This window comes from Hippopotamus amphibius, chromosome X (assembly GCF_030028045.1).
Source record: "Hippopotamus amphibius kiboko isolate mHipAmp2 chromosome X, mHipAmp2.hap2, whole genome shotgun sequence".
Lineage (NCBI taxonomy): Eukaryota > Metazoa > Chordata > Mammalia > Artiodactyla > Hippopotamidae > Hippopotamus > Hippopotamus amphibius.
This window is the reverse complement of record NC_080203.1, coordinates 37,603,047-37,616,568: the sequence shown is the minus strand read 5'-3', so window position 1 is coordinate 37,616,568 and position 13,522 is coordinate 37,603,047.

The following is a 13,522-nucleotide window of genomic DNA, read 5'->3' as shown; positions in this document are numbered from 1 at the left end:
TAAATCATAGTTATATTTTCTTATATCAGTCTCCCAAGGTGAAAGAAATTAAAACATAAATAAACAAATTGGGACCTAATCAAACTTATAAGCTTTTGCACAGCAAAGGAAACCATCAACAAAGCAAAAAAGAAAACCTACAGAATGTAAGAAAATATTTGCAAACAATGCAACTGACAAGGGTGTAATATCCAAAATATACAAACAGTTCATACAACTCAATATCAAAAAAACAAACCAATCAAAATATGCTCAGAAAACTGAAATAGACATTTCTCCAAAGAAGACATACAAATGGCCAACGGGCACATGAAAAGATGTTTAACATTGCTAATTATTAGAGAAATGCAAATCAAAACCACAATGAGGTATCACCTTACACTGGTCAGAATGGCCATCATCAAAATGTCTACAGATAAAAAATGCTGGAGAGGGTGTGGAAAAAGTGAACCCTCCTATACTGTTGGTAGGAATGTAAATTGGGGTAGCCACTACGGAAAAAAATCTGGAGCTTCCCTAAAAAAACTAAAAATCGTGCTACCATATGATCCAGCAATCCCACTCCTGAGTATATATCCAAAAAAGATGAAAAATCTAATTTGGTAAGGTACACCCCAATTCTCATAGCAGCGCTATTTACAACAGCCAAGATATGGAAACAACCCCAGTGCCCATCAACAGATAATTGGCTTATGAACATGTGATGTATACACACACACACACACACACAGGAATATTATTCAGCCATAAAAAAGAATGAAATATTGCCATTTTCAGCAACATGAATGAACTTAGAGATGATCATACTCAGTGAAGTAAGTCAGACAGAAAAATATTATATAATATCAGTTACATGTGGAATCTAAAAAATAATACAAATGAATCTATATACAAAACAGAAAGACTCAAGACAGAGAAAACAAACTTATGGTTATCAAAGGGGAAAGGGAGCAGGGGAAGGGATAAATTAGGGGTGTGAGAGTAAGATACAAACTACTATATATAAAATAGATAAGCATCAAGGAATTACTGCATAGCACAGGGAATATATATCCAATATCTTATAATAACCTATAATGGAAAATAATCTGAAATATATATATATGTATATGTGTGTGTACGTGTATGAACTGAATCATTTTGCTGTACACCTGAAACTAACACAATATTGTAAATCAACTTCGATTGAAAAAAAGAAAGGTGACCAGTGTACCTTCAGTTTACTGATCAAGAGAGTGAGGGAGACTTAGGAGATGAGGTTGTAGAAAGATGCTGGGGCCAGATCTTGACCATACTCTGTTGGAGGCCTTGAAAAAGTATTTTTGTTTACTTCTTATATTCATGGGAAATCATTCGTTTTTATGTGCCAGAGTGATGTGATGTAATTCTTAGTATGTAAGATCATTTTGACTACTGTGTGGAAAATGAATTATATGAAGGAAAAAGCGGAGTCAGGGTGACCAATTAGTAGTTGCCTGCAGTTTTTCAGGTGAGAGATGATAACAGCTTTGATTGGGGTGATAGTCATGGAGGTGGTGAGAAATGGACAGATCCAACATATATTTTGATGGCAGAATTTACAGGATTTGCTGACAGATTGGAGGGTAAAGAAAAGAAAGGAATCAAGAATGACTCTCACACCCTCTCCAGCATTTACAGTTCCTAGATTTTTTTGATGATGGCCATTCTGACCGGTGTGAGGTGATACCTCATTGTGGCTTTGACTTGCATTTCTCTAATGATTAGTGATGTTGAGCATCTTTTCATGTATAGAGAAAAGGGAACCCTCCTGCACTGTTGGTGGGAATGTAAGTTGGTACAGCCACTATGGAAAATAGTTTGGAGGTTCCTGAAAAAACTAAAAATGGAACTACCATATGACCCAGCAATCCCACTACTGGGCATATACCCGGAGAAAACCATCATCCAAAAAGAAACATGTACCAGAATGTTCATTGCAGCACTATTTACAATAGCGAGGACATGGAAGCAACCTAGATGCCCATCAATAGATGAATGGATAGAGAAGATGTGGCACATATATACAATGGAATATTACTCAGCCATAAAAAGGAATGAAATTGAGTTATTTATAATGAAGTGGATAGAGACTGTTATGCAGAGTGAAGTAAGCCAGAAGGAGAAAGACAAATACCGTTGTACTGATGAACCCAGCGACAGGGCAGAAATGGAGATGCAGATGTAGAGAATGGACTGTATAAGTTTCAGATATCAGCATTATAATTTGACATCCATACACACCACAAAGTGATCACCATCACAAGTCTAGTTGCCATCCATCACTATATTGTTGACCCCCTTCACCCATTTCCCTTACCTCCAACCCCCTTCTCTGGTAACCACTAATCTGTTTTGTTTTTGTTTTGTTTTATTGGTTCATTTGTTTTGTTTTGTTTTACATTCCACATGTGCGTGAAATCATACAGTATTTGTGTTTCTTCATTTGACTTATTTCACTTAACATAATACCTTCAAGGTCCATCCATGTTGTCACAAATGGCAGGAATTCATTCTTTTTTATGACCAAGTAGTATCTCATTGTATATATATACTGCATTTTCTTTATCCATTCATCCATTGATGGACACTTAGGTTGTTTCCATATCTTGGCTATTGTGAATAATGCGGCAATGAACATAGGGCTACATATCTTTTCAAATTTATTTTTTGTGTCTTCTTCGGGTAAATACCTAGAAGTAGAAGAGCTGGGTCATATGGTAGTTCTATTCTTAATTTTTTCTGCTGCTGCGGCCACTGTTTTCCATAGTGGCCACAGCAATTTACATCCCAACAAAAAATGCACAGGGTTCCCTTTTCTCCACATCCTCTCCAACATTTGTTATTTCTTGTCTTTTTGATAATGGCCATTCTGACAGGGGTAAGGTGATATCTCTTTGTGGTTTTTATTTGCATTTCCCTGATAATTAGTGATGTTGAACATTTTCTCACGTGCCTGTTGCCCATCTGTATGTCTTCTTTGGGAAAATGTCTATTCAGGTCCTCTGCCCATTTTTTAACTAGATTGTTTGATTTCTTTGCTGTTGAGTTGTATGTGTTCTTTACATATTTTGGATATTAACCCCTTATCAAACATATGATTTGCAAATATCTTCTCCCATTCAGTATGTTTCTTTATTCTTTCTTGTTTTCTCATAGAGTCATATTCAGTCATGATAATAACACTCATCACATCTCCAGGTTCCAGGGAAAGTTATTATCTGGTCACATCTGCCTCTCCTGATGTGTTCTTCTTTATAAGTTTCCTTTGCCTAGGCCTTGTAACTATTTTACTTGCCACCACTCAATTTTTTGCCCTATTACCCAAACTTAGAGGAGACTTATAAAACTGAACTCTTCATGGGAGTATCTGAATTGAGGTCAGGTTGAAAATTGGCAAAGACTGCCTGAAGAGGCAAAATAGGATAAATGCACTAATGCTTGATTTTATCACACTCCTAGAGCCAAAGCCAGCTCACTGCTTGTACATAGACTGGGCTGCTTAAATTTATTATCTAGAACTTGTAACTCCAGTAAATGTTCCCAGGATCCTTGTAATCCAATTACACTGTATAGTTTTTCTCAGATACTTTAAAAACAAATCCTCATTGCATGTCCCATCTGAGTGCCACCAAGCATGATGCAACATTAAGTTAATGCTTCAAAGCAGATCTATGTTGGTTCATGACCGTACTCAGTGACAGTGCCGTTAGAAGCTGCCTTCCCTGAGCTATTTCTCTTTATAAGAAACTCACTGAACAACCTGAAACAGTCAGATGGCTGGTTTTACTGTAGACTAAGAACGTTATTTGCTTTAAAAATGGATAGCAGTTTAGCAGGCCATACAGCCTGCAGTGGAGCGCAAATAGTCATTTTCTAGATTGGTTGGTCCAATCCAACTCAACGGGGACTAAGTCACATTAAATGGAAAAAGAAAGAGATGTGCCCCTCACCTGGGTTAATGCAATAACTTCTTATGTGGACTTGTGGACTCTCATCTCTTCCACTCATGTGTTCTCTAAGTTACTGTCAGAGAAATTTCTCACTGAGCTATTCACATGCTTAAAAACCTCCAGTGGCTTCCTCACAGCCTACCAGCTCCTGAATTCCTCTGGCGGCCTTTCAAGACCACCATTATCTGACTCCACCTTGCTGCCTAGTAAATCCTATCCCTCTCAACACCACACCCACACCACTCTTCTGTTTACATAGTCAGGCTGCTCCACTACCAGTCCCTATCCTCCATCCTGGTGCCAATGCTATGCTCATCCCCACTTTTGTGCCTTTGCTTACCCTGTACCCTCAATGTGGAGCACTTTCTCCTCTTTGTGAAAACTGAAATCTTGCATTGCTTTTAAGGCCTAGCTTAAAGCCAACTTTTCCTGAGGAATCCAGCCCATTTTCCTTCCTCATGGTTCCCTGGTTCTCTCATATATCTTTCATGTATACATGTTATTGTCCATCTTAAACTCTGTCCTACCCATAATAAAGCTTTCTACTCCTTTTAAATCTTCCAGAATGCATATGAGGCTGCACAAGCTATAGATACTTAATGAATCCTCAGTCTTAGCATCCTTTACTCTTCCCCATAGGAAATAGTGCAGGGAAGACAGAGGCACAGCTCTGGCCTCCTTCCCCAGCGCCAGTATATCAGCGTGGTTCTCCTTTTATCCATTCTGTGTATTGAGTTTCGGAGTAAGATTATATTTGGAAAAAAGGGCCCTGCCAATTTTTTAAGTATGAAAACCACCAACATAGACCATTCATTGAATGTGCTGAATGAATGCAAATGTGGCCAGCACTGTGCTAAGCATTCCTATGTGCAATTAGGAAAAGTTTGGAGTTATTAATGAATTCTGCATACCAAGGATTTGGAAATGTAGAGGCAATGGGGAAAAACTTTCTGGGAACCAGAGTAACTCATCACCTAGTGTTTGATGTACTGAGAAGGCACGGGTGTTGGCTGTTCATCCCTGTTCTCTCGGAGGGAGGGGCATAAAGAGGAGGGCATCCCTTCCCTAGTGCATTTTACCAGCCCCTCTCCCAATTGCCCAGTCCCTTGCCAGTTTTGCCGCATCAGCATGATGGGGGCCTTAGTTTCTTGTATCTTGGAATCAGGCCAGACATATTGTGGTGCCTTGTTGGTTTTTTTCTGTTTTAAGCACCAGTCTCCCCTGTGGGCACTGGCATTTCTGCGTCTGCTCACATAGCAGGCTGCCTGCATGAAATCTTCCTCCTGACCCTGCAGGTCTACTGGAAGACTGAGTTGGCATCAGCAAACTGCTTTACCCATAATTCATTTCTGTAATACTGCATGCCAGGCACCTGAAGCAAAGTGTCCTGCCACCACCAGGCAAAACTGAATCATGTGCAGACACCAATGCCCCAGGCTGCTGGCTAAGAATAAGATAAGCTCAAAATAACCTGCACTATCCCCAGCGGACCTTGTTGCCTGCCAGCCTCCTCTTTACCACTGCCTATGATTGGCTGATGAGGCAGGTAGACAACTAGTTCCTGAGCCCTGAAATAACATTGACAACAGAAATAAATCTCCTGCCTGGGTTAGAGGCTCATCAAAGCCGAAGGAAAAGATGTTCAATCATTCTGGCACTTACTCAGCTGTACTTAGGATTTCTAGTATGGGCTTCAGATTTTGGACCTCCCCAGTTCAGATGGGTGGCATGTTTCTGTGAGTAGTAGAGGTTTGAACAGGGTGGGAGAGGTAATTAGGCTTACTGGCAGGGGAGAACCAGAAGATCTGTGCCCATGAGCTCAGAGCTGAATTCTTGTACCCAGGCCCCTGGTCTCTATGAATAGACCTATATTCAGGCTGTCTGAATGACAACTACAGCTAAGATGTGTCCGGTTAGGGGGGAAGAAAGGTTGCTAAGGATGTCCCTGAGAAGTCACACTACTCTATACTACCTCCTCCAGAGCTGGGGGTACCTTTTCTAAGAGTGAACAAAAAGCAGGAGGTGAAGGCTTTGGTGTGTCCTAATCTGAGTCTCACCTATTGAACAATCTGACAGCTGAGAGGATTCAGGGCCCTGACTCACCGCTCTCATGGGTCCCCTCAACTTGCACCTCAGAAAAGCCATTTTCTACTCCCTTAGCACATATTGGTGGTACCATGAGATGGATTAAGTACTTGACTCTACCCAGCTAAAAGGAAGATGATACTGGTTCTTCTAGAATTAGAAGACTTACCCATACATCCCTACTTCTTGTTACTGATAAGAGATAAGACTGCAGACCTTACTGACCTTCAATGGCCTGTGATATCAAAACCAGGGATTCTCAGTAGGACCAGGGAGCAAAGCAGTAGAGCATGAATGTTAAGAAAAATATGCCAAGGTTATTATGATCCTCACCTTCAACTTTATATCCATGCATTAGCAAGTTACTCTCATTAATTTCCTCATTCACTGAAGAGACAAAAATGGCCCAGATAAGTCACGACCTACAAAAGGTCACCTAGCTGAGAGCCATGCCAGAACCTGCCTGTATTCTCAAGTTCTTACGTACCCATCACTGTTGGCCTACTTAAACCTTTGACCATGAGAATAAGTGACTTAGAGCAACCATCATCCAGCACTGAGAACCAGGACTTGTGAACAATCTTCCTTCACATATGTACTAAGCAGCTCGGGCTAACATAACAGAATACCACAGACTGGGTGGCTTAAACAATAGAAATTTATTTTCTCACAGTGATGGAGGTTAGAAGTCCAAGATTAAGCTGTCAGTAGGACTGATTTCTCCTGAGGCCCCTTTCCTGAGCTTGCAGATGACCACCTTCTTGCCCTGTTCTTACATGGCCTATTCATTTATGCACGTGCCTCCAGGTGTCTCTTCTTTTTTTTTTTTTGTAAGGACACTAGTCCTATTGGATTAGGGCCCCACCCCATGATCTTATCTATCCTTAATTACCTCTCTAAAGGCCCTGTTCCAGATAGAGTCACATTGGGAGTTAGGGCTTCAACCTACAAATTTTGGGGGGACACAGGTCAGTCCAAAACAACATGAAAACTCTGTGACAACTGGGTACAAAGAGTATTTATCCTCACTCACCCTGAATCTATACAACTGCATCTCAATCTTCCTTCCCAACCCCATGCCACAAAGAACCTTCCTCCACACCTCTATAACCATCACTGCTGCTTCCACAAGTCACATCCCCTCCACTCTTCTCCAGCCCCAAAACACCCTGTCCCCAGTTCTGCCTGGTCCTGGGGCTAAGTCTTCTGCATGTATTTTTCATATATGTGTTCTAGCTCCCCAGAAACCCTATTAGCTCCTTAAGGGCATAGCCCAAATGTCCTGTTTCTTTTGGAGTCCCAGAACAGGTAGCAAATATCTGGGTACACGGGGGGCACATGTACTAAAACCACGTTATGCCCTGTCTAATGACATGACATGACAGTAAATGTCACAGCCCTCCAGAAATGTTGACTAAGTGACTGCCGAGGGACGGGAACAGGGTCACCTCATCCTCCTTTCTGCTCCCTTTTTTTAGTCTTTTCCAAACACCATGAGAAAGGTCTTGCTCTCTGCTTCTGTTAGACAGTTCTATTTTCTACCCTTACACTCTAGGCAGTGAGAAACTCAAATAAGAATAAAGGGCATTTATCTCACTCTGAGAGGCTGTGGGTTGTTTGTTTTTTTTCTGCTGCAGCTCTGGGGCTCTTACTCTCCCAAGCAAACAGCTCAATAGCAAAAAAAAAATGAAATTAGGAATGGGGGCAGGGGAAGGGAAGGCAGGAAGAAGAAAGGAAAGGAATGGACGTGGAAGGAAAGCCAAGCTAACATTACAGCGCCATGCTGCCCTGCCTGCCGACAACAGGAAGGGAGCTCCCTTTTGCAAAGCACCTGTCAATAGAGCCTTTGGACAAAGACCCTAATGAGAACTGAAAGAGGAATGAGCCCTATTCCTTTCTCATGATCCTGTTAAAAGTGTAACTTCATCATCTGGCTCCTCATCAACCCAAGAATGAGGGCAGCAAGTGCCTAGTGCTTTATTTTTATCTCTGATCTCACCTCCCAGATCCCAGAGGGAGCCCAGCCTGGCTTATTTAAGACCACACAATGTTGCTTTCAAACTCGTGTGTGCTGAGGGACCCTTCCTATCTGTTGTAGGGGAAGAGAGAACCTAAGCTGAACATCTTGGCTGTCTGGCCCTTGTCTTCCAGCCAGTAATTTAATAGTAGCAGTGAACCAGAGAAGCAGCTCAATGACACTCCAAGTCCGGTGAGCACATTGAGCAATTGCATCTGGCCCAGGGAGCTGATTTGTCACCAGTTAATAGTTCTGGGGACTTCTCTGGTGGCACAGTGGTTAAGAATCCACCTGCCAATGCAGGGGACACGGGTTCGAGTCCTGTTCCAGGAAGATGCCACATGCCTCGGAGCAACTGAGCCCATGAGCCACAACTGCTGAGCCCACGTGCCACAACTACTGAGGTCCACGTGCCTAGAACCTGTGCTCCGCAACAAGAGAAGCCACCGCAATGAGAAAGCCCGAACACCACAGCTAAGAGTAGCCCCGCTGGCCACAACTACAGAAAAGCTTATGCACAAAAACGAAGACCCAACACAGCCAATTAATTAATCAATTAATTAAAAAAACAGTTCTGGAGTACTTACTGGACACACGACTTTGCATTAGGGACAGTGGGCCTTTTCCACAGAGATGACATGATCCACGCCTTCAGGAGTGCCATGATCCTGGGACAAAATCAATTCAGTAATATATTAGTGTTTATTGCCACCTAACACATTACCATCAACTTTGTGGCTTAAAATAATACCCATTTATTAGTTCACGGTTCTGTAGGTCAGAAGTGCAGCATGGTGTGACGGGAACCTCTGCTCAGGGTCTTACACGTCGTCAGCTGAGCTGCTTTCTCATCTGGAAGCCCGGAGCTCTCTTCCAAGCTCGTGTGGTTGTGGCAGAGTTCAGTTCCTTGCAGTTATAGCACTGAGGTCTCTATCTCCGTGCTGTCAGCCAGGGGGCCACTCTCTGCTCCCAGAGGCCCTCTCCTATATTCAAACTGGCAACAGCATTCCACATCCTTCTCATCTTCGAATATCTCTGATTTCCCCCTCTGCCTTTCCTTTCTGCCACCAGCTGAAAAAAGTTTTCTGCTTTTACGGGCTCATGTGAGTAGATTAGGCCCACTGGGTTAATCGCCCTAACTAAAGGTCAGCTGTGCCATATAACATACAGGAGTGATAGCTCATCATATCAGGATGCTCAGACTGGATGTAGTTTTAGAATTCTTCCTACCAGAAGTAATAAAAGGACACTTGTATATGTGTGTACACCCACATACACCCTTTTCCCCTCCTTCTTCACCATTCACAGATTTGCAGACCTGTGAGTCCATAAATCAATACACTTCCAGGTTCTAGCAATGGTCAGAATTTTCCCCAAGCTCTCCTTTTTTTTTTTTTTAATCATGATTTTGGAAATATAACAGATCCTACTGTTCCCATCATTTCAGGTACTAGTGTAGTCCTTGAGTTTAAACCACAAAAGGGTGAATTTACAGTTATGGTAGAACACTACCTTGAGAACAAATTGTTCCTCACAGTTGGTCAGAAAAATGGAAACTGTTTTGTTGGTGGTGGTGGTGGTTTTACAAAAGTGCTCAATGGTGTGTAGCAGTGGGTAGTGACCACTTACATTTCACAAGTTCCCTGAAAGCCCAAATCTCTGAGTTGCTGATTTTGAAAGTACTTCCACTTACCTAAATGCGCATGATTTTTCTATCATTTAGAAATAAAATAGGTTTCTGGCTATTGTCACATTTGATAATCTAAAATACAAATTCAAAGAGAGAATTGTGCACAAGTGAAGACACGAAAGCAGGATACGTTAAAGTTATGGTGAAGCTGGGAATCAGGTTGGACAGAGGGCTACTGCCCATGCATTGCTGTGATTTCCAGAAGAAAAGAGACGTGCATTATCCTTCAGAACCCAGTAGAAATGGAAAAGAAATATGAGTATGTTTGAATGGTAGTATGCCAGCCCTGCAAATGATTATAATCCTTGAAACTTAGGGTGTGAGAGGATTCTAGCCTTTTTCTTTCTAAAAGCAACCAGGGAAAGATAAATTACTGAGGATGGCCCTCGTGTATACCTTCACCCTGTATCTGAGTTATGCTTTATACTTATGTGTATATACTATGGATATTTACATGGATTCTTTTGAGCTTCCCAACTACCCTGTAAAAGGAATGGCTATGCAAAAAAAGGAAAAAAAAAACCCTCTCTCTCCAAATTTGCTAATTGGAAACAACCTTAGTCTGGCAAGAGTTTAGAGTTAGGAAAGACAATTTTGTTGTTAATGCGTTAATGTTCTACAGTACTGCTGACTCAGACCTAAAAGTATAGTGTGGAGATGTGCTGGTCCTGGCTCAAAGAGCAGAACTGTGAAAGAGCTTAGGGATCTGTGGGGAAGTATATTGTCAGAGAAAGGAGGAAAGCTTGCATAACAATGAGATAGGTCCTTTTTCCTAGGTTGTATTCCAAAACGTTTAGAGTTTGGTTCAGGATCCTGGAATGCTACTGAGTCAGAATTTTGTATAAATAATGAGAGCATGTCTGACCTAAAAAAGAGAGATGAAGTGTATAAAGTTCGGCCAAAAAGGGCTTTGCATTTGGGGGCAGGGGGCAAGGAAGCTGAGACAGAAATGTGGAATTAGACTGGGGGAAATAGAGACTTCACTCTTAAAGGGCGCACACAAAATCTCACGGGCCCCAGGACCCAGGGCAAAAGCTGTAATTGGATAGGAGCTTGGGTCAGACCTACCTCTGGTCTTGGAGGGTCTCCCGGAGAGGCAGGAGGCAACTGCAGCTCACCCTGGGAACACAGACACTGGTGGCAGCCATTTGGGCGAGCTCTTTCTACCACGGGGATACTGGTGCTCCTCCCTCTAGCGCATTAGCCCCAGAACTCAGCCCTGTCCTGGCCCAACAGCCTGCAGGCACCAGTGCTGGGATGCCTCAGGCCGACCAACAAGCTGGGCAGGGACACTTCAGCAGACCAGCTGCCTAGACCCCCTGAGCCCACAGCGGCCTCTGGACAAGGCCCTGCCCACCGGAGGGCCCAGGATGCAGCCCCACCCACCAGCCCCAGAATCCCCTCGGCCCTGGTCCTGCCCTCCAGGAAGCCAGCTCTAGCCTCTGGACCAGCCTCACCCACCAGAGGGCAGACACCAGACTCAAGAAAACCACAGTCCTACAGCCTGTGGACCCAGCCTACTTATCAGTAGGCCAGACCCTGCCCTTACCCCAGCTGGGCCTGGACCTGCCCACTAGCAGGCCAATACAAGCTTCAGACCCCATACCCAACTCTGTCAAGAAGTCCCCCCTCCCCATCACCAGTGATCTGACACCTACTTTGGTTATCCTGGCCCTGCAACCAGACTCCAGGACCCAGTTCTGCCTGCCAGTAGTCCGGCACTAACCCAAGGACCTGGCTTCACCCACCAGTGGGTGGACAACAGCCCCAGAGTCTTCTGGATACTAACTCTGCCCACTAGTGAGCCAGCACTAGCCTAGAGATATTACTTTGGGAGTCATCAATATTTAAGTCAGTGGTTCTCAATCACAGCTGTACATTAAAATCACATAGTGACCTATAAAATTTATGTATGTCTAGGCCCTACCCTAGGCCAATTAAATTAGAACTTCTGAAAGGTAGCAGTTTTAACTCTCCAGCTGATTCCAATTTGCAATCAGCGCTGACAACCACTGACATAGATCAGTGCTTCTCAAACTTTAATGAATGTGAATCACCTGGGGATCTTACTAAAATGCAAATTATGATTCAGTATGCCTGAGGTGGGGCCCAAGATTCTAAGTCTCTGATGCACTCCCATGTTTTTGGACTGTAGCTCACACTTTGAATAGCAAGGATATAGATAATATTTAAAGCCATGAAATTGGATGAACTCATCAAGGGAGTGGGTATAGACAGAGAAAATGCAAGAACAGTTGTTTTTCTTTGTGAACAGCTGGGGCCAGGCAGATTATTAAATTTAACCAGGATTAATTAAGATTTTGTCAGACAAATATATTACAGCGTGAGTAGGGGGCAAAAGAGTGGAACATTTATTCAAGAGGTGATTACACTGATGGACTATTGACTTTAGATTGGGTAAGTAGGATGTGATCAAAGCGTTAATAGCGTGGGGATATTAAAGAACATGAGCTGAAAGAATAAGAAGTGTTGGTCAGGAATGGAAGGCTTGAAATCTGGATTTTGGTGATAGTGCATTTGTTGCCAGTGTCAAAAGTGGGAGCAGCAGAGCTTGAAGGAAGAAAAATATCATTGGAGGTAAGGAAGTCAAAGAACTGAGAGGCCAAGCAGTTGGCAGAGTGGTTCACGTGGATGTTGAAATTTCCAAAAGGAAGACAGAAATAGGAATGGAAAAAAGAAAGTGAGTCAGGTGCTGAAGTCTTCAATGAATGAGAGATGACTAGAGGGTCAGCAGATGATATCAACAATGAAGATGGGATACTATGGTCCAGGGGCCCCCAGAGATTCTGACTCAGTTGGACTAGGGTGGGACAAAATTTTAAAAAAATCTTCTCAGAGGAATCTAATGTGAACCAGGATTCAAAATTATTGTGTTAGAGTGATCAGTGCAAACTGAAAGATATGGGGTCACTGGATGGTAAATGCCTTCTATAGATCCTGGGGAGTGTGAAGGCCAACAGCAGATAGGAGAGGCTGTCTTAGAAAGTTTCATAAATTCAGAGAAGTAGCTTGCCCAAGGACACACAGCTGGGAAGTGTCTGGGCTGGGATTCAAACCTTGATCTGTCTGACACCAAAACCTTAACTGTCTTCACTTTACCATGTTGTCTGGGGCAGGAGGGGAGGAGCAGTATTTTAGCTCGATTTACAAGGAGATATCTCAGAAAAAAAAAATGCAAAGTTCCCCCAAATGAGATTCTAATAGGCCACAATAGGGGGAGGCAATGTGTCTCTGGAATGATTCCCATGTTTACCTCTTCATCTACCCCTCTTTTTTACCCTTGATCTTTCTACCAGCTTTGTTTCCTTTCTGTAGCTGCCACCACCTCTTCAAGAAGTAGAGACAGTACATGAAAAGGAGCCAACATTGTGGGCTGCCTTCATGGATGCCAGCTGGCCTTGATGCCCTCCTCCCCCAAGTACTGTTCTCTGGAGCCTCCTTTCTGGAGAGGGAGGAAGAAGCAGGATACAGCGCTCCAGTCAAAACCAAGTATTTTGTCTCCCTCTACTTCTGCCTCCTGACATATCAGCAGCTCTGTATAATGAAAATCTAAATCATTTGTGTGCACACACAGCAACTGTTTATTTGCTGTTAGCTTTGAGGACTCATTGGGGGTTCGATGCGTTTAGAGAAGAGGTCAACTCTGGGGGAGTCTAATCTCATAAGTAGACGAAATGAAAATTGAAGCTGGAAGTGCATCTCTCTACATCTGAGAGTCCAGTAATAAATATCTTTCAA